At 42.3% G+C, this 21,973-nt stretch overlaps 1 long non-coding RNA gene across 1 annotated transcript in view; it reads left to right on the top strand.

Annotated features, from left to right (window-relative positions):
- LOC125171669 (uncharacterized) overlaps positions 1 to 21,973 on the top strand; it is a 145,623-nt gene that overhangs the window by 60,875 nt on the left and 62,775 nt on the right. The window contains exon 4 of the long non-coding RNA XR_007154411.1: positions 12,581 to 12,809. This is a non-coding gene — a long non-coding RNA (uncharacterized LOC125171669). The remainder of the gene's footprint in view (positions 1 to 12,580; positions 12,810 to 21,973) is intronic.

Genomic DNA, 21,973 nt, shown 5'->3' with positions numbered 1-21,973 from the left:
CTTAGATTCATGTTAAGTGCTGTAAAAATGTGAACTGTGGCTGCGCTCACGTTAGAGCCCAAACTTACTGCATAAACAACTCCTGAACCACATAAATATCTTTTTTTTTCCTTATAATTGGACAAAGCAATGCTGACACCCAGTGGCTGGTCCAGCTCACCCACAGCTCCCAGAAAGAGGATCCCTAGGGAGGGAGATGGAAGTCAGCTTGCCCAACCTGGCAGTCAGAGCACCCTGGGATCCTTACCTGAAAGGGCAAGTCTAAATTCAGCTAGAAATGACTGGCCATGTGATGTGCTTGGCAGCACACAAAGGATAGTTCCCAGTGAGTTTAATGCAGACAAAAGAGCTAAATTAAACCTGCAGATGAGAACAGCATTGCATCAAAGTCAGCCCCTTCTAAAGCAGAGGCAAAAGCAATTACCCTCAGAGTTCCCTGGAGAGTTCTTATCCAAAGCACCAATAAGAACGTGGAATATTTAAAGGTCAGTTTCTTAGTCAAATCAATACTGTGTTTGTATGGTTGTGTCCCAGACTCCCTGCTTTGGATGAAGTTGCTCAGCCCTATTCCAACAGAGTCAGGACATGTTAGAGCAACAAGGAACTTGACAGATCAGAGGAGAAAACAGATCCAGGGAGGAGAGATGAGTTTCCCAGGGTTTCAGAGCAAACTAATGGCAGAGCTGTCTGGCTAGACTTAATGGCTGGAGTACCTGCAGCCATCTTGGACCATGTGATGGGCTCCACTAAGGATGGTGCAGTGGAAGGGTGGAAGGAGTGTGGGTCATGGACAAATTCAGAAAGCTGCCATACCAACCCTGGACTGCAGACCTTCGTATTTTTGTGAATTCTCATTGGTTTCTGTCTTACTTCACTAGGTCTACTGTAACAAAAACACCATAGACTGAGTGGGTTAAACATTTATTTCTCCCAGTTCTTGAGGCTAGGAAGTCCAAGATCGAGGTGCCCTATTGAGGGCCTGCTTCCTGATCGGCAGATGGTGGTCTTCTCACTGCATCCTCACCCAGTGGGAGGGGCAAGGGAGTCTGGGATGTCTTTTATAAGGGCACTAATCCCAGTAGTGAGGGCCCATCCTCATGACCTAATTACCTCCCCAAAGCTCTACCTCCTAATGCTATCACATGGGGGGTTGGGATTTCAACATATAAATTTTGGGGGTGTACATAGTCTAGAACAATGGCCCAAATTTTAGTTACCATTTATATGTTGTTTATGTCCATCATCTACTTGTTATTACTATTTGTTACACTTTTTAAAGTTTATTTATTTATTTTGAGATAGAATGAGCACATGAACAGGGGAAGGACAGAGAGAGATACAGAGACAGAGACAGAGAGAGAGAGAGAGAATCCCAAGAAGTCTCCCCACTGTCAGTGCATAGCCCGACTTAGAGCTCAAACTCACAAACCTCACAAACCATGAGATCATGACCTAAGCTGAAATCAGGAGTTGGACGCTTGACTGACTGAGCCACCCAGGTGCCCTGATATTACTATTTGAACAGCACAGAGAAATGAATGTTCAGACCCAAACGTAGGATCTTCTCCCCGCAAACTTGGTTTTCCTATACTGCCCCCTATACTGGTAAATGACACCTCCATCCACTGCGTAAAGCAGAAAGAGAGGAGGTGTTCTTGACTCCTTCCTTTTCCTTATCTCCATAACTAAAGCATCACAAGGCCTGACTAGAAATTTCTTATACGAACCCACCTTCTAACATCCTTCCCACCACTGCTCCCCACGCTTTCATGCTGTATTTTTCACTATGGTGCTTCTTACCACTTGATGCACATTCTCCTTCTTTGCTTACCATCTCTTTCCTCCCTCCCGGAGTGTCAACTTCCGTGTCTGCCCTAGTTTATGTTCTTCTTCAAATATACTCTATTGTATTATATGCTATTATTGTCATCATAGCCCTTATCAGCTTCTGAAATTCTGTTTATTTATGAGAACAGGAAGCTTGTGTGTCTGCATACAGTTCCTGACCATTTTAGCAAGAAAAGAGTTTTATTTGTTTGGTTCACTACTGTATCCCCTATACTTAGACCAGTGCCCTGTACAAAGTAAGTTTTCGGTAAATGCTTGTTGAATGAGTGAATATGTGCACAGATATGCATCTAATGTATCTGTAGTTCTTGGGTAGTGGCTGTTTCTAACAGAGGATGCGTAGGACTAGCAAGTGCGGATTATTGCCTCAAACTCAACTACCTGTGCCTTGTAATTTTTGTCATTTATAATTATGAAAGCAAATGTTGTCTTCCTGCAAGGACTGAAAAAGGTAATCTGGTCTGATGGAGAAAAACAAGTTATTTCTTTTAAACCTGGCTTCTGAAAACGGAGAGAGGATACTTAGAGGACATTGTCTCAGGCATTATAACCTGGTCTGCTACTTTTATTTCTCCTACTTTTCAGTAGAGCCAACATCTGCAAAGAAGATGGTTGGTTATGGGTTCATACCATAGTTTACCCGGTCCTTGACCGTGCCCACTGATTTACTTAAAAGAAATTACCTAACTCTATTCAAAACACTGTGAGGGAAATAGATGGGAAGTCTCCTGCTTCCACTGCTCGTTTTCTGACTCCACATTTGCATTCCTCATGTAGCAGCATGAGGAACAGCACCTCCCCCTCCTTTCTCTTCTCTCCCTCTCCTCCTCCCTCCCTCCCTGGCTTCATACATATCGTTTCTTTTTACTCCATAACAATCCAACATTAGGGATCCTGGTCCTGGATACCTATGAGAGTATCGAGTGACCCAGATACCTTCTATCTTGTAACGCTGAGCCCTTCTAGGGCTTCAGGGACTTCCACGACTAGGGAAAGAACAGAAAGGATCATGCATGGGAGGTTTTAATAAGTCAAGTCAGTGATCTCTTTAAAATGTAAACTGTATGGTGTCTTACCCTGCCTGAAACCTTCAGTGGCTTCCCACTTGCCTTAGAATAAATTCCAAACTCCTCACTGTGGCCTACAAGGCCCTACATGGTTGGACCCTATCTGCGTCTTTGATCTCATCTCCCATCCTTCCCACCTCTCACGCCTCCCACCCCCGTTTCTTAACATACTAAACTTTGATCTGCCTCAGGGCCTTTGTGTTTGTTATGCCCTCTTCCTGGATGCCCTAACTCCACATGGCTGGTTTCTTCTCTTGATTGGGTAGAACTCATCCCAGAGAGACCCGCCCCACCTGCTCCAGTTAATGTCCCTTTTACCACTTCCTCAAATATACTCTATTGTATTACATTCTATTATTTTCTTTGTAGCTCTTTCCAGCACCTGAAATCATAATGTATTTGTTTATTAATGAGAGTATGGATCTATCTGTGTTGTATACGACTACCTGCTCCTGTAGCTTAAAGAAGTGTGTGGCACCTGATAGGTGCTTACTACACGTCTATAACGTTCTTCCCATGTGGCAAACACTCCTTTATGTACCATGTAGGCATTAGCTCATTGTATTCTCACTACAATGCAGTAAGATCACTACTATTATATATCTACATTTCATAGAAGAAATGAAAGCCCAGAGAGGTTAAGTAACTGGTACAGGGTTACATCACTGTTAAGTTGGAAAGCTGGAATTCTGACTTTGTGATTTTAAAGCCAATAAGAAGTCCAGCTTTGGAACAGAATATACTGCCATCTGATCTCACCACCAACAGATGCAGAGATAGGCTCTTTCATCTGAGGTTCTCTAACTTTTCTTGAGCGTTCTGGGGCAGAGTGCCCACTTCCTCTCCAGAGGGCCCACTCCATTATGGGATGTTAACTTCCCCCTTCATATTGAGATGCTGTCCACTTTCCTATAGATTCTCCCCCAAAAGTTCAGTTTCCACCTGCTCTCTGTGCCCTATGGAAGCCCATCAGCAGTGACAAAGTCTTCCTTCTGACCCTTCTCTCCTCCCAGGTGAATAGGACCAGGTTCTCCACGGGCATATTGTTTATCTTCCTTTCCTTGTGAGGGAGTGCTAAGCTTCTGCCCAGGCAATCTATGGCTGAACCCATTCTTTGCTCCTGTAACTCTTCTGGGAGGCTGTGGGTCAGCTATGAGGGAGTGGGGTTTCTAAACCCATCACATATGATTTCTCTGCATCTCATCTCACAGCCAGGATGGTAACAAGAAAACCCATCTGGCACAAAAGCAATTCCTCTCCAGGACCGGGGGGAGCTGTTATCTGCCACTCCTTGGATGATGCTATTAGCATTACTTACAGCTCCCGTTCCTCCTTCACGGCCTGAAATCACAAGCATGGGAGAGGCTGATAAAGAAACTGGCTTATATACGCCTTTCCTTTCATTGCTGATATGCTTGTCCCTTGTGGATTTCTTGCCAAATAATGGAATTGTGAAATGAGGAGAAAAGTTATCACTGGGTTGGGAGTGTGGAGATCCATTGTGATGCACTGTCCGGGGGTTACTGATTCAGGGGATGGAGGACAGCATTTATAGCCAGAATAAAATATTTGCCCCCCCCCAAAAAAAAGGGAACATGGGAGCATGGTATAGGCGAGACTGGCCGACCTGTGTATAAACACCAGCTCTATTTGTCGAGTGACTCAGGCAAGTTACTTTCCCTGAGTCTCTTTAAAATAGGGAAACAATAGCTAGCTCACACAGCTGTTATAAGGCTTAATTACAGTTTTGTGCTGAAATGCCACAGGTCCTTAATGCACATTAGATCAGTTGGACTCAACTGCAGTTCCTTTTGTCTTTTATTTGTTTCTTTTATTTGTGTTCATGGGATTTAAATCTCTATTCCAGGCATCGGGCTAAATCTGCATATTAAATAGGGTGGCACTGTAGAGCAGTAGACGAATTTCTAGTAACAAGAATCGAATATGCTGAGTGCTTTACACTTTCATAAAACGCTTCCCCATATGCTACCTCATTTAATTCCTGTGACAACCCTGTGAGGCGAGGGTCATAATTCTACATTCTGCAGGTGAGGAAACGAGACCACAGTGAGGTTATTTAACCTGCCCAAGATCACAGTAAGTGACTGCTTGCTCACTACTGTTACCCCAGAAGACCTGCGATTGGACTTTGCCTTGAACTGAGGTTTTCTGATTTTAAACTGTTCTGGATTTCCTGCATGGAACATAGAATCCTTTGCTAGGCTTATAGAAAGTAAGCTTGTATTACTCCTCTCTATATCTTCTAGGTTAGTGCCTGACACACAAAGGGCACCAAATAGTCATTTATAGAATTTAAACCATTTTAAGCAGTTATGGATCGTAAATGGATTTGCAGGAATGGAGCTTGATGGGCCCAGCACTAAAGAAGACAACTTATAAATGAGCCCCTCTCCACACACCCCAAACTTTGCAGAGGTTATTTCTGCTCTCATTTCTTAGCTTATTTGTATCTTGGACTGGAACATTTGAAACTTCTACTGTGACAACAGTTATAGGAAAAAGGGGCTAGTCCAAAGAATCTGTGTTTTTACAAAAAAAGGAAGAGAAATGCTGTGAGGGTCAGACATTGCTTAGAGGAGTAATAGCAAAGGTGTAGGTTTGGGGACCAGTTCTGGCCCAAGCCATGTGAATCCTTATGGATTATATATCTTTATGTATCTATCCATGACTTTAAGGCTACCAACTCACCCCACCCCCCACCCTACACTGTGGGCCTAGCACCTCCTTCATTTGTCATCTTAGGTATTTTTTCTTCTTGATCTTTCTGGCACTGTGCCTCCAGACCTATTCCTAGTCTCTACAGCTCCTGACCTCTGACCTCATTTCCCATTCTTCCCTGGGCCTGACCCTTGGCACTTCTTCTCTGGTTCTAACTTTTGGCTTCTCTCATTGACTAGGATGAGTTCTGGTTTTATGTTGTTATTGTTGTTGTTGTTGTTTGGTTTTGTTTTGTTTATTCTTTCCTGGCTGCCCTCAGCAACACATACTCTCATGAGGGTAATTCCCGTCAATTAGCCCCGTCTCTTCAAATAGGAATTGACCCAATAGAATCTTTTATTTCTCATGTGTGATGATTCTGTTCATTCATTCCTGTAGTCATTCATTCCATCTTGGTCCATTTGGGCTGCTATAAGAAAGTACCACAGGGGTGCCTGGGTGGATCAGTTGGTTAACGTCCGACTTTGGCTCAGGTTGTGATCTCATCGTCTGTGAGTTCTAGCCCCGCGTTGGGCTCTGTGCTGTCAGTTCAGAGCTTGGAGCCTGCTTCAGATTCTGTGTCTGCATCACTCTCTGCCCCTCCCCTGCTCATGCTCTGTCTCTCTCTATCAAAAAATTAATAAACGTTAAAAAAAATTTTTTTAATAAAAAAAAAAGAAAGTACCATAGACTGGGTGGCTTATAAACAACACAGAAACTGATTTCTGACAGTTCTGGAGCCTAGAGGTCTAAGATTGGACTGCCCGTGTATTCTGGTGAAGGTCCCCTTCTGGGTTGCAAATTGCTGCCTTCTCTCTGTAAACTCACATGACAGAAAGGGCAAGGGAGCAGTCTCAGGCCTCTTTTATAAGGGTACAAATCCCATGTCAAAGGCCCCATCCTCCTAATATTATCACCCCCGGGGTTAGGATTTCAACATATACATTTTAGGAGGGAGGACACAGACATTCAGTCTTTTCAATCGACCAATATATACTAAGTATTACCTACTTGCTCACACACCAGTGCTGGCATATATGAGTAGGACATGGTCTTTGCACCATGGAGCCCAGCATGAAGAAGGGGATGTGATATAGCATGGCGGTTAAGAGCATATGGGTAGATCCGGGTTCTAATCATAGCTCTGCCACTTGCTAGATGCATAACCTGTATTACCTTGGTCAAGATGCGTAAATTCTCTGAGCCTATTTCTACATTTTTAAAATGAGTTCATTACCTTATAGAATTATTGTGCTGTTAAGTGCAATCATATGTGTTAGATGCTTTATGCAGTGCCTACCACATATTAAACATTCAAATGACATTGGCTGCTCTTTTTATCAGCTAAGGAAAGATAAGTAAAAAGATAATTTGAATATAGTGTGATCAGTTCTTTGATAAGAAAAGGATAGGAGGCCTTTATCCAGGTTTCAGAAGCCTTTCTGGAGGAAGTGACACCCGATACCCAGCTCATACCTTAAGGGTGAGTATGAGTTAGTCATGTTAAGCAGATGTGGAACATTCCAGGGGGGAGGAAGAGCATGTGCAAAGACCTGAATACAACCAACAAGTCATTTAGTGTGGGTAAGATTTTGAGAATGAGTAGTGAGAGATGAGGCCAGTGTCCTGCTTTCTTCCTTTTTCTTGACTCTCTTCCTCCTGCCCCTTTCCAACTTATGGCCCCTCCTCTTTACCCTACTTTCCCTCCTTGCACAGCTCTGATTTGCTAGGGGCAAAGGATGCCCGAGAGAAAGTTGCTTCCCCTTGGTGACTTACTTACAGAATTGCTGATGCAGGTACCCCATGGAAAACTTGGAGCCATATTCTATTTAGAGACATTTCAGCCTTACACAGCAGATCCAGCTGCTGTGGTTTGCCTCATTACCCATCAAGGGGACATTTGTATGGAAATAAATGGTTTCTTCACTTTGTTCCCCTGGCAGATTTGTCCTGCAGAGGGCAAGTTGGGGAGTGAGCAAGAGGTCACTGAGATGTGCTTCCAAATGACCCCTGGTAGGAATGTCAGGCTGGGAGACACTTTATGAAGCATTTCTACTTAATTGTAACACAGAAAACTGTGAAAATTCCTATCCTCAACTCCCAGAAAGATAGGATTTAGGAAATGGGTGGGGCTGGCAAGAATAGAGTGATGGTAGTATTGACAGTGAGAGTAGGGGCAAAATGTTAAATCTGCCTTTCTAATCCACCATCAGTGGCACATATGTGGCACATCTGTCTATATCCCTCCTTTATGCACTCACGGCAGGCATTACCAGCTGATGGTAGCACTTTTCTTTTGAGCCCACATAGGATCTCTGAATCCTTCTAAACATAGTACTTTAGGGATCTACTGCTAGGTGTGTGGAGTTGGGACTGGTGATGAAACACACTAACTGCTCTCAATGCCTCTCTTTTGATATGGGGGAAAGTAAACCCATCAAAGTAAAGCATTTTATCCAAGGTAAATCTGCAAATTAATGGTAGAGCTTAATTTATAGTCCTGTGCTCCTGACCTAGTCTCCTTAAAGGATTTGCTCTCCCTAAAGGCCTCAAGAAGACCAGTTAAGGAACCTTCTTTCTAAAAATATGCTATCACCATGTTACCCCTCTGCTTGGCATCCTCCAGTGGTTCCCCATTGGTTGTAAAATTAGGTCTGAACAACACAATGAATCATTCTAAGTTTTTCATCCACTGAGCCCAACTTCAGTCAAAATGGATTCTGGTCCCATTGTTTATGTCTTCTCCGTTCCATTTGTCTACATTTATCCTCCAAAGCTTGGGTCGAGCCTTTTGACCTCTCTGAAACTGTCCAATTTCAGTCCTATCGATCTTCTTCCCCTGAATAACTCTTATAGTTATGGTTCAAGCCACATCCCTTATTGGAGTTTTAGAGATTTTAATGGTGGAAAAATGACATCTGGCCAATAATGCTCTAGATCTCACTTATTCTGACCCTAGATTAGAAAAGAGAAAACTATACCTAAGGGGTAACCTTCTAAAGTATATCAACCCTTTTTATATGCAAACAGCCCAGTTGGGGTCCCACCATCAGGCCAATCTGATCAAAGTTCCATTGCCTTGAAGGTGGAGTGAGAAGGGGGCAGTGGGTGTGCGAGGGGCTTAGACAAGTCCCTTTTTCCTGGGAAGCCTTCATTTAGTACGCATTGTCTCTTTTTTGCCCTTTAAGTTCTTCTTTTCAGTCTATCTGTAAGGCAGTATCATTAATGAATTAGTTAATTAAATATTTATTAAGCACCTTCTATTTGTCTGGCACTGTTTGGAGCTGGGAATACAAAAATAAGACAAATTCTCTTCTCTCGTGGAGCTTGTATTCAGATAGGGGAGATGAACAAGACACAAGTAACAAATAAATAGTGCTTTTCTTGTCTAGTACATTCTAAGGGGACACAATATGTACTCAATAAATGCTAGTTACCTTGGCTTATTCAATATCTATTTTTGGATTGGTGCTTACATGGTACACTCGCTGGATGTATGTGCTCATTTATTCAAGTACACTTACAGAATATTGGAATATCCAGCATGAATCTCTTTAATTAGATCCGTGCCTGCAGTCAACCAAGATGGTCCAGAAACGTGGACTGCAGGAGTACTTAGAGTCACTACCATACTTCTAAATGCAACTACATCTAGAGTAATGTGTCCCGTGATAGACACCACACTGGAATCTATAGAGTGTATGATGGAAGATAACTGATTTGCTATGAGGTCTTGGCATCATGTTACCTGAAAAACCTTTGAAGGAATGGGAACTATTTTGGGGAAGAGTCTAGGGCTTTGGTTGAAAGTTAGGCAATGGTAATAATTATTGGCTATAAACACTTGAAGGGATAATATATGTAAAAATGAACGTTTTTTTTCTGTGCATCCCAGAAGATAAAATCAGAATCTCTGAAAAGGCCAAGAGGCAGCTCTTAGTTCATTTTAAATGGTCTCCAAATGGTCTATATGGTATTTTGTGGAGGGAAGCTCGTTGACACTGGAGAAGTTCCAGCAGAAGTCACAGAGTTTGTGGTGGGCATTCAAACATTAAGATGTTTGCACTAGGCTATTTCCAATAGCTGTGTTAAATTTATATCTAATAATGATTCGTTATAGGGATCATCATTCAGTTTTATTGGCTGGAATGCATTTTTACATAAATTTTCTGATTTTATCTTCATAAAGAAAAGATTTGCACTATCCCCATTTTACAGATGAGCAATCAGATCTTAGGAGCCCAGTCCTCCCTGGACAAGCTAAAACTATGATATATGGCTTATGACCCCACAAAACAGTACTCTTCCTACAAGGTTTAAATATGTTTGTTGGTTCACCTTATAAATCAGAAATGACAGGATTGTCATTGACAGTTCCTTTCTATGCAGTATGTCCCTGCTTTTTTTTTTTTTTGAGATAGCCTCTGTTGTACGGTTTCTAGTTTTTGTTGTAATGCCTGCATGTTTCTTGCTGCTTTTTTGAAAAAAGACATGTAATGCCTGCATGTTTTTTGCTGCTTTTTTTGAGAGAGACAGCATGAATGGGGGAGGAAGAGAGAGAGAGAGAGAGAGAGAGAGAGAGAGAGAGAGAGAGAGAATTCTAAGCAGACTCTGCACTGTCAATGTGGAGCCAACGCGGGGCTTGAACTCACAAACTGTGAGATCATGACGTGACCGAAATCAAGAGTTGGGTGCTTAACCGACTGAACCACCCAGGTGCCCTTTTCTTTTTGCTTTTAACTTTACTCCTTTCCACATTTGAAAAGTATATGTATATACATATGTATATGTATATGTGTATACCTATTTCCTCTCTACAAGTTACCAGGCACTTCAACTGGTTGATCTAAGAGGTTGTCCCTAAGGGGCCAAAGGTTACGGAATTATTTACATGTTGCCTGGAGAATTTCATCTTTGTGTTTCTTTCCGTGTCGTTATTCCAGTATCTTCTTTATTTATCCAAGGTTAGCTCATCCTTCAAGGTCTGGCCTAAGTCTTATCTTTTTCTAGAAGATTTCTGTAATCTTCTCAGATCATGGAGAGTTGTTTTTGTTTTTGTGTTTGTGTTTTGTTTTTGTTTTTGTTTTTTTGCCTTATTTGCCCACCTGTAGCATTTACTATGTATTCTGTTCATTTTGACTCTTTTAAATTCTATTTTAAAATTGTTATACAAAATTAAAAATAGAATGACCCTGTGACTCAGCAATTGCACTACTAGGAATTTATCCAAAAGATACAAAAATGCTAATTTGAAGGGGCACATGCACCCCAATGTTTATAGCAGTGCTATCAACAATAGCCAAATTATAGAAAGAGCCCATATGTCCATCAACTGATGAATGAATAAAGAAGATGTGGTGCGTGCGTGCGCACACACACACACACACACACAAAATGGAATACTACTTCATGATGAAAAAGAATGAAATCTTGCCATTTGCAAGAATGTGGATAGAACTAGAGAGCATTCTGCTAAGTTAAATAAGTCACTCAGAGAAAGACGTATGATTTCACTTATATGTGGAATTTGAGAAATTCAACAGATGAACATAGGGGAAGGGAAGGAAAAATAAGAAAAACAGAGAGGGAGATAAACCATAAGAGACTCCTAAATACAGAGAACGAACTGAGGGTTGCTGGAGGGGGTGTGGATGGGTTAAATGGGTGACAAGCATTAAGGAGGGCACTTTTGGGATGAGCACTGGGTGTCATATGTAAGGGATGAATCATTGGGTTCTACTCCTGAAGCCAAGACTACACTGTATGTTAACTAACTTGAATATAAATTTAAAAAAAATGCTTTACATTTGTAAGTTACCCATTCCTGCTTCGACTATGAAATCCTCGGTTGTATGTTTTCCTCTTCCTTTGCATACCCTGAATCTCTTACCATTACATCAGACACCCAGGAGAGTTGAATACCTACTTGATGACTTAGAAATCACCTCTGTGGGCATCAGTTTTCTCCTTGATAAAATGTTAAAACATATTTTCCATTTGCCCTAAAAAACCCGAAGTAGCATGTAACTTTGGTCCTAGGACCCAGTGACCTTGAATTCAAATCTTAGCCCTGTCACTTTCTAGAAAGGTGACCGTGGGAAAGTGGGGGTCGTGATAGTATTTACCTTCAAGGGATATTGTGGAGGTCAAATCAAGGAGTGAGTGAAATTCTTACCCACAGTAAGTGCCTGGCACACCGGTAAATGCACAATGAATGCTAGCAGTTATTGTAAATGCTCTTGTTTATTCTTGCCACAGGATCTGTCAGATAAAATGACCCGAATTTGTTTAAACGATTTGGTGCTCTGACTCTAGGGATATATACCAGTAAATCAAGAGCCCTATTTTAGGTTTGTATGTATACATTTGTATGCTTGTACTTATTTATTTATACCCAGCCTTGTCCTAAAAAGGATTTAAGGCAGCTTATTAAGATGCAGAGCCTATAGCAAGGTAAAGTAAATTTTAAAATAAGGAAAATGATGCTCAAGGAAAACCAGGAAAGAGAAAATCAAAACTTAGAAATAAAGATAGCATATAATATACATGCTGTGAAGTATTTTACCCCTGATGGAAGTGGGCTACAAATCTAGTTTAAGTTTCTGAGGAGAAAAGATGAAACAAAATCAGTTACCCAGTGTACAGGGAACATGAGATAAAAAACAATCAAGCTGCTTATGAAAGGTGTTAGGATTTTTTCCTGGTGGCATTGGAGGAGATGCTCTTATGACTCAGTTGGTGTCTAGGCAGTTTAATGGACAATATCCTTGTGGTGGTTTTAAAATATGCTCACAAGATTTTTGAGGCTCCTTTCTTCCAGGGGTGGGGGGTGGTGGCTAACTCTTCTTAAGTAAGAGACTTCTGACAAAAGGATGTAAAAGGCATCCTGGTCTTTGTCTTGCATTGGCTCACTCTCTCTCTCTCTCTCTCTCTCTCTCTCTGGGAAGCTCACTCTAGGGGGAGCCAGCTGGCATGTTATGAAGACACTTGAGCAGCTGTACATGCAGAGAAGTCCCCATGATGAGGGGTTCGGGCCTCCTGCCAACAGCCATGGGAGTGAGCCATCTTGGAATCAGGTCCCTCAGCTGCTGCCTGATGTCTTGACTACAGTCCTGGAGACCCTGAGCCAGACCCGTCCAGCTCAGCTGCTTCCAGATTCCCAACCCTCAGACACTGGTAGGATAATATTTGTCTCTTGTTTTAAGATGCCAAATTTTGGGCTATGTTGTTACACAGCAGTCTATAACTAATATAACTTTCAACATTTTCTGCAGAGATCCCAGTGAGGAATTTCAGGAGGGTACTTCTCATGGTGACCCTCAGTTTATGATGAGTGCAAGTTATGTGATCATGGCTCAGTAATACATAAAAACAAAACAAAAACAAAAACAAAAATGGAGAGCTTACAATTCCAAGGTGGGGGTGGGGGAGGGGGAGGTAGACACACAGACCATCAACTATATGCAAGGAGGAATGGAGAAGTTTACATGAGGGTATAAGTTGTAAGCTCTGGGAGCTTAGAAAGAAATAATGCTGTTGAAGATTTTGTGGGAGAGGGGGAATTTGGGTTGGTTACTGTAGGATTGTATATTAGGGCTCCTGTGATTACAAATGCACAAGTCCACTCTCTTAGATAAAGTCCCCCAGGAAACATCCTGAGATGAAGCCTTGCATGCAGAGAGTTTACTGGGCACTGTTCTTGGGGATGGCACCTGTCAGGCAGTGAGGGGAGCAGGATTAGGCAGAGCGAGGTGCTGAACTACAGCTTAGCTGCAACAAAGGCCTCAGCCAGTCTCCAAGGGAATTCTGGAGCTGCGACAGCATTTCAGAATTGTCTCGAATTGAGACAGGGGTCGGCACTTGTGTATCTGGCATTGATCGGTCATCAGGTGTGAGCTGTTTCTGGGGAGGGAACATAGCCTTGGGTCAGACAGCTTCATTCAGCTAAGGGCAACTGCTGGACCATCAGGCAGGCAGCACTTATGGCCACTCAAAGAATGAATGCCTCAGTCCTAAAGGATCAGTGTAACATACCATAGCATCCATTCTAATTTTTTTTTAATGTTTATTATTTTTGAGAGAGAGAGAGAGAGACCAAGCACAGAAGGGGCAGAGAGAGAGGGAGGCACAGAATCTGAAGCAGGCCCCAGGGCTCTGAGCTGTCAGCACAGAGCCCGATGCGGGGCTCGAACTCACAGATTGCGAGATCATGACCTGAGCCGTAGTCTGCCACCAAACCGACTGAGCCACCCAAGCGCCCACCTCCCCCCCACCGCCTTTTTTTTTTAAGATAGCATCCATTCTACCTGCTTATGCTGACATAGGCAGCCATCATCATGGCCGTCATCGTTATCATCACTTATTGGCTCACAGATCTGAAAAGACAGTGGATAGGCCTAGTTTCAAGTCTGGCTGGATTCAGAAGCTCAGATAGTACTATCAACAATATGTATTCTCCTCTGGACTCTACTTTGCCTCTTTGTTGGCCTCATTCACACTCAGGTTGTGGCAGAGAAAGGCATGTTGGTCTAGGCTCACGTCCTGCCACTCCAGCATCTCACTGCAAAATGCTGTCTTTCTCATAATTCCTAGCAGAAGTTCGGCACTGTCTTTGGCCTTCCTTGAATCACCTGCACATCTATTAACTAACCATGGTGGCCAGGTGACTGTGGGCTCTGACTAGACAAGGTTGGATTATGTACCCATCCCACAGCTGGAGGAGGTGGTCATGCCCACACAAACCATGTGAACTTAATCAAATGGAAGAGTGAGTTCTCAAGGGAAAATTGGAGTTTCGTTACCAAAGGGCTGATAAATAGAAGTCTTCCAGAGGTAGGTGTGATATCAATAGAAAGTAGAGGAAAAGAAGGTCCTTATTTATTTATTTATTTATTTATTTAAATGTTTATTTGAGAGAGAGAGAGAGAGTGAGCAGGGAGGTACAAAGAGAGAGGGAGACAGGGAATCCTAAGCAGGCTCTGCTCTGTCAACACAAAGCCCCAGGTGGGGCTCAAACTTACAAACTATGAGATCATGACCTGAGCTGAAATCAAGATTCAGATGCTTAAGTGACTGAGCCACGCAGGCACCCCAAGAAGGTCTTTCCAAAGCAAAGGACTAGCTTGGGCAATGACGTGGAAGTGTTAAAATATCCGTGGAGTTCAGTGACTGGCAGGTAGCATATAGTTATGCATAAACACAGTCAATATGTAAAACTCTTTGTCTCTCCTGATACAGATGTAGACCCTTACCCCTTCAGTCAAGGAAAGAAGAATGCATGGGGAGTGATAAATTATGCAGATGGTATTTTCATATGCACACTGAGCCCAACCGCAAGAGACACAGTGCTCCCCTGGGAAACCTCACTGAAAGCCAATGGGCCAGGAGAAGGGAGAGGGCAAGAAGAAAGGAGGAGAATGAGGTCTGGCAGGTTTTGCTTGCAGCTGGAGCAAGGTTGAATGAGCCAGAGATTTTCCCTGAGGCTGTTCTGTCAGGACCAAAGTGGCTAGAAGGGCTATGGCAGCCTGGGCAGTCAGCTCTGAGGCACATGATGACAGAGTGTGGACCTGATAGGAATTTGTGTCTCTCTCTGAAGGGTGGTAGCTTTGGTGACTGCCACGGCAGCTGGGAGTAAGGAGTTGGTTGGCACAATCCGAAAAAAGAAAAAAAGGTTGTGGTGTCTAGGACGGAGTCCTGGGCCAAGAATTGGGCTACCTGTCCTGGGTGACTCAGGGCTCATAGCCACGCAGGCCAGTTATCTGGGAAGATCGTCATTCGTGAAAAGATGGCAGTGCAGCCTCTGAAGGACAGTTTCTGATTCTGCATCTGGATATGAGGAGACACAGACAGTGTGTTTTGATAGATATCCGTGTGGCATACCTCTCAGGGGCAATGCACAGAGTCCCCAAGGCAGTGGAGGATGGGGAGCATGGGCATTATGTGGGAGAAGTTTGAGTTCAGTTAAGTTGCTAACCTGTCTTATAGGAGAGATCAAAGACACTTTCACCATGACATTATGCACATTGAGCTGGAAGGAGAGATAATCTGGTTATGCCACATCATTTGAAAAATGAGAAAAAAAATTAAGTTTCAGTTGGGTTACATTTTATGATTACATTAAAAGATATTAACAAAGCTGGAGTTTGCACTCAATATTATAACTCTGCTCTCCTTGATTTGAAAATACCTTTCCCCACTAGGGGATCAGATAGTACAGACCAACCAAATTAATTCATACTTCCTAGATTACAGGATGTGATAGAAGAAAAATTAAAGGGAAAGAGTTAGCGGTGCCCGGGTGGCAAGAGTCGGTTAAGTGTCTGACTCTTGATTTTGGCTCAGGTCATGATCTCAACACGTGGGGCTCCATGGAGGCTGAGTGTGGGGCCTGCTTCTCTCTCTCCCTCTCTCTGCCAGCCCCCCCACTCACACTCGCTTTCTCTCTCCTAAAATAAATAAACATTAAAAACAAAAGAAAAGGAAACCATGTAGGCTCTCAGGAGGTTTTCCGAGACATGCGCAAGGTGGGCCATATCTATGACAGGCAGTGTGATCCAGGGAAAGAACACTGGACACCAGTTTCCCAAGCTGTTTTTCATGAAACACAAATCCTAAAAAAATTCTCTGGTCATTTGGGAAATACGTTCATCTCACTCTGGAAGATTTACAGGGAATGTTAGCTTATTAGAGGCTCTGAGAAGTCCTGCAGCAAACAAAACTGCTTAACTGTTTGATCAAACACTTGGTAAAACACATTCAAATCTCTTTCAGCTTTTTATTTTTATTGCACAATGCCTGTTCGCATCGCATAGAAAGTACTTTGAAAAATTCCGTGACACATAAATTGTATGACTTGGGAAATTTCTCTCTTAGCCTCAGCCTTTCCCTGTAAAATTACATGATTAGGTTAAATGTTTTCTCTAGTTCCCTCTGAGCTCCTTTGATTCTAATTATTGCACATTAGTGGTGTGATTAAAACAAGCAGCCAGGGAGGCAAGGGTGAGCAGCTCCAAGCTAGCTAAAATGCAGATAAGATCATGTCACATCTCTGCCCCCAAACCTTCAATGTTTCCTTCCAAGCTGCAAGGCAGAAAGTCCCTAGGAATACATTATACCAGAAAGCTTCTGCTAAATATTTCACTAGCTGCCAATACACAGTGAAATCAAACATTTTTAGGTTGAAAACAATACTTATTGTTTAAAAGAAATGGAGGTCATCCGAAAGAAAAGATTTCTTAGGCTGGATACCCAAAGTGCAGTCTGCAGACCACATGGCAGCTTGTTAGAAATGCAGGAGTCAGGTGCTAGCCCAGATCTTCTGAATCAGAATTTACATTTTAACAAGATGCTTTGTGTGAGCAGTACAGCTCGAGAGGCACTGTCTTCGAGAGAATCCAAGTTGCTGTACAAACCACTAATGAGACCTTAGGGATAAGGATGAAGGCACAGCTTTTAGAATTGAGCCTGATTTTGAGTCTAAACTGTGTTGTGACCTTGGGCAAGTTTCCGTAGCCCTTCTGAGCCTCAGTTTCCACATCTGTAAAATGGGAGATAAAAATACTAGTACTAGCTCACTAATACATTGCAAGGATTAAGCGATACGACATTAGAGACAGCCTTTATCACTGTGTTGGCATGCAAACCTTACTGAAAGCTAGATTAATATATTGGGAAACTCCTATTACTCATTGATGGCCTCCAGCATGCAGTATCACAGTCTTAGGGGTAAGAACATGGTAGGAGTGGGATATGGATACGAAACAGGGGTAAGATTCATGAACTCCTTCTCCAGGGAGTTGCTGAGCATGCATGGTGGGCCAGACTTCAGAAAGAGCTGCTCTTACTGGGGCCAGCAGGGCCCAATGCTCACCCTCATGGAGCACACAGCCCCTACAGTCAGGGACATTGTCAGCGGGAAACCTAAGTGCCACTGAAAATAGACCTGGCCATGCTCTGTCCTTGTTTGGCACCAAATCTGCTGCAGCGGATCTCTGATCCCAGCTGCTCCTTCTCACTGGGGAATTCAAAAAAGTCCCATTTTCTCCTGTTCCTCAAGGTATTATTTTGTCCGTTTGGAAGGGGAAAAACACCCATCAGCTGTTTTAGATGGAAAATATCTTTTTCTTTTTCCTATGTAAGACCATATTTTTTCAGGGCTTTCTGGGTCACTGAAACCTCAGCGTGTGTCGATTTATCTCAGACTCTTGGGTGACCCCTTCATTTGCCAAGCAATCTCTGCTGTTTACACAGGGCTTGGCAGCCTCCGGGATGATTTTTCTAATAAAGACATATGTCTCTCCTAGCCTGGCAGAGCTGGAGGCCCTCCTGGTAAGGCTTGAGGCTTGACTAGAATTGGAGAGTGAGGGAAATCCAGAAATGATGTAATTGTCAGATCTCCCCCACCTGGCTGTTTCCCTCCACGTTACCTGAATATTCCAGAAAGTTCCATGAATGTGCCAAACGCAGTGTTGCTACAGTTCTTCATTAATAGTGGGGTCAGGAGGCTTCAAAGAATTGGCTGGCTCATTTCTATAATTTTGATAAACTTTAAACAGCAGTAGTTGCATAAGAAAGCTTTGTTGGAATTTTCCAGCCATCAGGTTCAGGAGACTAGGGGCTTCACCTATCTATCAGTTGAAAATGCTGCTTGGGTGCCATCTGACGCTGGCAGTGGCAAGAAACAGCTCTCTGAGAGAGCCACAAGGACAAAAACCATTTGTCTGAGGGAAGGGCCACCCCGGCCAGAGAAATAGAATTCTGTTTTAAGTGAAGTCATCTTTCAAATTCTCATCTGAGGAATTTATGTGGAAGACTGGTGATCAGTTAACACTAGGTCCGTGTTCCTGTTCTCACAAAACAAAAGCAAGAACAGGGAGGATTGGATTCAGAGACTGATCAGAGACATACTGACCTCTTAGAAATGGGGAGTCAGCGATTGTTCACTTTGCTGAGATGAGGAACACAAGGTATGTGAGTGCCCTCCACAGTGTCTGCCCAAATGTGTTTCTTTTCTTCTTTTCTTCCCTTTTAATTTTTTTTCTCAGTTTCCCAAAGTCTCTGGTTTATCTTTTGTTTATAAATGCTAGTGATATGAAGTTCTTATTTGTATAATTTTAGCTGTGAGATTTGAGAACAAACGCTTAATCCTTTAAGCCTTGGTTTCTCCATCTGTTAAATGATTAGTTTGGATCAGATTATTTCTAAATCTTCTTCCAACTGAAAAATCTGATTGCCAAAGATGCTACATTATTTGACGGCTACTTGTAACACGTCGTCAATTAACAATTAGCTGGCAGCTAAAACACAGTGTAAAGTAGGTAATAAGCTAGCTGAGATCTTAAAAAATACCTGTTACTTTTTAAAACAATGTGAGCCATACTGCACTTTTGTCGTGTGTGTGTGTGTGTGTGTGTGTGTGTGTGTGTGTGTGTGTGTGTGTATGTGTATGTACATGAGCGCGGGTGCGCAATGGTAAACACTAGTGAAAAGTCTGCATGGAGTTCGGGACGATTATGCAGTAATATAGGGCAGGAAAGAAGAATACCTGGCGTGATGCCATTATTCCTGTGGGCACTTCTGATGCCCAAGGGCAGACATTGCTAGTCAACCTTATCACTCATTTTGGTGCTTCGGGGAGCCATTAACAAAGCTGTGATGGAATCCATTTGTCTCTCCTAGCAGAAAGTATAAAGCCCGTAACACGGGTCCTGTCAGGAACCCTCTCTATCCTTTGAGATACTGATGGTTCTTTTCGTTTGAATATTCATTCATTTATTCATTCAACAAATATTTTAAAAGCTCCTACTCCTGCCAGTCATAGTTCTTGGTAATGGTTATAAGCTATGAAAAAAAGCAAACGGAAAGTCCCTGCCCTCATTGAGCTTTCATTCTAGTGGGAGCAGGGGAGGAGAGGTAGACAATAAACAGGTTAATAAATAACATGCACAGTGTGTTAGCTGTTGGTCAGTGCTATAAAGAAATGAAAACAGAGAAAGGGTAAATGGAGTGAATGTGTATGGGTTGGAATTGGACTACAGTGTTCAATAAGATTGTCATCAAAGTCTTCATGGAGGGGACATTTGAGGGAAGACCTAAATTAGGGAGAGAGGTTGGTGGGCAAAGGTTATCCAAGACCACATAATGCTGAGATTGTACTGAGGAGGAAACATCATCTCAATGCGAAAATATTCACTGATGAATTGACTACTTGCAAAATTAGCCCCACTCAAGCATTCCTCTCTGCTTAGCAATTGTTTCCTGACCCATCATGTCAATATTTATGTTGGCAAGTTGCTGATGATTAATAGATATAAACACCAAATAGTACAAGCAAGAATAATTCAAAGTAGTGGTAAAGTAAAATTACCACTTGTAGCAAAGATGTCTTATGGAGCTGTCGAAAGTTATGTTGGAAAAGTGCTTTATAATAAGCAAATAGGATCTGAGTTTTTACAATTAACAACCGAAGAAGAGAGGATCACTGAGGATCAAATGTGATTAGCTTTTTCAAAGACGTGTTTAATAGAAGGATGGGAAAGGCCTTTGGGACAATTGTTGTTATTCTTAAACATTTTTGAAAACATGACCCTGTTAACGGTCAGCTGTGAACATCAAAGAAAGAAAAGGAGGTTGTATCTTGCTTTGCAACGTTTTTGAAAAAGTGTGCCCCAAACCCTACCACACTTGATTTGGTCTTTGTTGCTTTTTTGAATGATCATGGAGTTACAATAATATCCTAAATATAAGCTAGAAATAATTTACTTTAAATATTTTGGCCTTGTTTTTCAGTGGAAGTCCCAATAGTATCTCTTCTTCTGTTTAGCATGACATTTTAGGATTTAAGCAGATTCACTTTCAACTGGCTGATTTCCACCATTACCAGTAAAATTTCCCCTGACGAGGCAAGTTAAGTTTGGAAGGATGAAGGAACTCACTCAAGGTCACATGGCTAGAAGGTGGCAGAGACTAGGCACTGCTTTTGCTGTGCTTCCTAAAGGAGATCAAAGTCATATTGAAGCAATCCTCTAGCTGATTTATGGTTTTGAACCCCCCATGGGAAATTAGGGCTTCCATACAATTCATTGGAAAACCAGCATAGTGACTTTTTTTTTGAAAGATAGTTTTTTTTTATTTCAATAAAAATTTATTGACATCTAGAAGAAAGTAAGTGTGGACGTGATTCTGATTTAGAAGATAGCTTATGGCGACCTTCGAGAAGGAATGGTTGCTTATGAGGCCTGAGGAGGAGGATAGAATGTACTTATCTGCAGAATGTGATAGTGATACTCTGAACACCTTCTTGCCTTAGTGTATAAGACCTCTAGTTTTGAGTAGGAAACTGAGCACATACTGTGCTAAGTAATGGACATGCAATTTTAGGAGTCATATTTTTGCTTTTATTCCTGGGGGCTTTCCAAGAAGAAATTGATACTTTCTTGAGTTTCCAGCCTGTTTACTTTCGAAACACCCTGCATTTCCTCATTTGACCCCTCGCTTGAGATCCCTGGTGTTTTGAGGAGTGAGTGGGGGTTTTGAATTTGCATTTTGCTTAATCCACATGAGGAGATACTTTAATTGCTTCACTTCTTTTTTTTAAGAGTTTTTTTTAAGTTTATTTATTTTGAAAGAGAGAGAGAGGGAGAGCACGAGCAAGGGTAAAGAGAGAGAATCCCAAGCAGGCTTCACACTGTCAGTGCAGAGCCCAACGTAGGGTTCCATCTCACCAACCAAGAGATCATGACATGAGCTGAGATCCAGTCGGACGCTTAACCGACTGAGCCATCCAGGTGCCCCAACTGCTATTCACTTCTATATAGAGATTTGTAGATGAATAAATAGGATTGGATTCATATGTATTCATATGAGTACATAAACACTATGGAACTGACATTAGGGATCATCTCATTTCCTTTTTTCATTTTACACTGAGGTTGTACACAAAGGGGAAGGAACATACTTGGGTCACACAGCAAGGCAGTGACCGATCTTACACCAGAATAAATATTTTCTGAATCATGGTTGGATGCTCTGGTTCACCCCAGTATGGATATCATTCTGCATGCATTTATGCATGACTAGTCAGCATATCTGTATTTAAGATGTCTGCTAGAACTATTTTTTTTCTTCATTCATCCCAGCACCCCAAGGAGAATATACCACATCCTGCAGTTGCACCAGAAAATTGGTCACTTGGGGTTATAGTTAAGAGTATGTCCTATAGAGCTGTGCTGAAATAGCTGCCTTGATGCTTCCTGACTAGCTACATGACTTTGGGTGAGTCTTTAAAGCTCTCTTTACCTAGATTTCCTCATTTGCTAAATAAAGGTAAGAAATACCACCTT

Source organism: Prionailurus viverrinus, chromosome A1, assembly GCF_022837055.1.
Source record: "Prionailurus viverrinus isolate Anna chromosome A1, UM_Priviv_1.0, whole genome shotgun sequence".
Taxonomy (NCBI): domain Eukaryota; kingdom Metazoa; phylum Chordata; class Mammalia; order Carnivora; family Felidae; genus Prionailurus; species Prionailurus viverrinus.
The sequence above is the reverse complement of the archived record's forward strand: the minus strand, read 5'-3'. Positions and strand labels throughout refer to the sequence as shown.